Genomic DNA, 3,468 nt, shown 5'->3' with positions numbered 1-3,468 from the left:
CTGTTACAAAATTCAGCAGACTCAGTAGCATACCACTCTGTAATTTACTGGTCAATGTGGTCAGAATAAACCTGGAGCTACAAACCCTGAAATAATTGTGTCCTGTGTGGCATCTAATTCCACGGGCTACATTATAATCCACTCACAATCTTTATTTCATGTTTGTAACTGAAACTTGGTTGGACCAATAACAGTGCAGCTGTCCTTATCGAGTCTACCCCCCCAACTTCAGTTTCATGAGTGAAGCTAGAGAGGGTGGAGTTGCCATTTTGTTTAATGACTCCCTCCAATGCAAAAGATGTCTTATGGAATTTTTGCTTCTTTTGAATATGTGGCTCTTCAGCTGAATTCCTCTTCTCGAGCTATTTTTCTAAATCTCTACAGGCCCCCTAAATACTGTGCAAACTTTTTTGATGACTTTGGTGAACTGCTGTCTATAATCTGTATTGACTTTGACTGTGTAGTTATTGTTGGTGATTTAACATCCATGTTGACGACCCCCAGGACAGAGGGACTAAAGACTGTGTCCTTGATAATTATGGACGACTCAACATGTGACGGAGCTCACACACAGTAATGGGCACACTTTGGACTTGGTCATCTCCAAGGGTCTGGACATTTCCAAGGTTGTGGTGACTGGTTGCTCTCTCTGATCATTCCTGTGTTTTCTTTGAGAGTGCTATCTGCGTGCACACAAATGTACAAACAGAGGTAACACAAAACGGCAAATACTGAAAACACTAGTGAAAAATTTATTAGGCTTTCTCCTCAACACCCGCCCTCTCACGGGTCTCAGTCAATGACTTGTAGATAATTTCAGTTCTAAAATTACAAATGTTTTGATGCCATTGCACCAACCAAGGTGAAGGTGGTCTCTGGTAAGAGAAGATCTCCATGGAGAAATGCCACGCTGGTTAGAACTCAAAAAGATAGTGTCGAAAAGCTGAACGCAAGTGGCGGAAACAAATCTCCAGGTTCATTATGACATCTATAAGAGAGACTTCGCATTTATAATTTAGAACTGAGAAATGCAAGGCGGTCCTTCTTCTCTGACACTCACCACCAAAAACACTAATAATGCATGTGCCCTGTTTGCTACTGTCGCCAGGCTAACCAACCCTCCTGTGTATGTAGCCTCTGACCTTCTATCCACCATGGCCTGCAATGAATTTGCCTCCTTCTCACAGACAAAATTCAAACAATTAGACAAGCAATCAGTGCCTCCATGTCAGTAACAGGATGTCTTGTCCCATGTCCACTCAAAAACAATTTATATAGCATGAGACAATTTGATTGTATTAACCATAAAAACATGGAGGACATAATACAACTCTGAAATCCTCCTCATGTTGCCTTGATATTCTGCCAACAGGTTTTTTCAAAAATGTTTCTAAATGCATGGCCTTAGATCTACTACAATTGTCAACATGTCTCTCCTCTTTCCCACAGGCCCTGAAAACTGCAGTCATTAGCCACTCTTAAAAAAGAGCAATCTGGACAGGTCACTAATGAGCAATTATAGGCCCATATCAAATCTCCCATTTTTAAGTAAAATCATTCAATCAAAAGGCTGTTTTTCAACAGCTTAGTGCTTTCTTGACACTAAATAACTGTTTTGATGTCTTCCAGTCAGGTTTTCGACCACACCACAGCACTGAGACAGCTCTAGTTAAGGTCTTCAATAACATCCATTTAAACACTGACAGTGGCAGAATTTCAGTCTTAGTATTATTGGATCTCAGTGCTGCATTCGACCACGGTCGACCACAACATATTACTACACAGACTGAAAACTGGTTGCTTTCTGGCACAGTACTAACTGTTTGATCCTACTTAAAGGAGAGGGCTACTTTGTGTCTATAGGTAATCACATCTGAGCTGACACAAAATGACAGTGGAGTTCCCCAAGCTCCATTCTAGGGCCTCTTTTGTTTAACATTACATGCTTCCACTGGCTCAATATTCTAATTCTAATTCTAATTTTCTGAGATACTGATTTGGGGGTTTTCATTAGTTGTCAGTTACAATCATCAAAATTAAAGGAATGAACACTTGAATATATCAGTCTGTGAATGAATGTATACCCTGTATATAGTTGATGATTCACTGACACTGATTAAAGGTTCAGTGTGTAAGTTAATGGTGGAGTTGCGAATTGCAACCCCTCCCCTATCCAAGCGAGTTGTATAGCTACGGTGCCTGAGACAGGATAAATATGTCCCCTGTGAGATAGCAGGGCCGAGGCACCCTTGATAAACCCTCCTTCTCTCCGTGTAATCTATGTAGAAGAATGATGGCTTTCAGATGTGTGGGTGAGCCATTCCAAAACTCCCTGAAACAAATGTATTTACTAGTTTACTCAAAATTGTGTACTTTTACGGCAAACAGAAAAACAGTCAGTATTAAAGGCCAGTATAATCCCCCCCACTTCACAGCCCCTACCCCTAATACACACATACCTTCAAATTATAAATACTTAACTTACATGTGGTGTCTTTAGCTACAGAATGAGATTATGAAGAGTTTTGTAAACTCAACTGTGAATTTTAGATGAAAAACACATAGGAAATTACCCATTTTAAATGCACCATAAACATCCCACATATAGGATTTCAAGCCAAAAAACACTCCTCAACGAACTTCTATTTATCCCATGCTGCACACACGCACACATGGAGGCTAAGTAACAGAGACGTGTTGACAGCAGCCTCGTTGGTAAATATTGAATTTAGCCAAGCAGGCTCAGTCTATCTCCCGGCATGCACTGGGCTGATGCTCACTTATCCAGATGGACAGTTTGCAGGGAGTTATTTGGTAAACAGCTCTCATATGTTCTGCTATGTTGCAATCCGACAAATACATGAATAACTCAGCCACAAGTGGAGCCAACAACTTCCTCTTTCTCAAGTCTACTCAAGTTTATTTGTAATAATACAATAGTTGAAAACAGCACAAGTATATTCATTATTGCATTGAAACTTTTGCAGCATCTTTTAGGTTTGAAAGGAAAACATCAGACTAAATGATGACTGTGTGGGTGCTCATCATCTCCTGATAGGTGATGCAACAGTATCACTACACCAACATACAGTATGTACAGAATGAACACCTGGAGGCAGAGTAGCAGCTTAGATATGAGGCTGCATTGGACTGGAACATTCTCCTAATTACCTAGAGCCAAGTAGATTAATTTATTTTTTAGATGCACTTGACAAAGCATGATCATGATTTTCAAATTTTTGATTCACACTAAAATGACTTTGTGCAATCACCTTATTCACACAAATATGTTACTAGTCCTTTCAGTCAACTTTAAAAACAAAGTCTTTTAGGAAGGAGTGAGGAAAAGACATGTTTACTGGGTGAGTAACAAAAGGAAGAAGGAAGAGAAACAACATTGTGGATAAAGTAAAACAGTAATTGTGGTTGAGGTTTCCTCACATCGTCGTCACAACATTGCTTGCTCCA

This window comes from Micropterus salmoides, unplaced genomic scaffold, assembly GCF_014851395.1.
Source record: "Micropterus salmoides isolate LMB-PRFRI ecotype aquatic unplaced genomic scaffold, ASM1485139v1 Ms_hic_scaffold_2, whole genome shotgun sequence".
NCBI classification, from domain to species: Eukaryota; Metazoa; Chordata; class Actinopteri; order Centrarchiformes; family Centrarchidae; genus Micropterus; species Micropterus salmoides.
The sequence above is the reverse complement of the archived record's forward strand: the minus strand, read 5'-3'. Positions refer to the sequence as shown.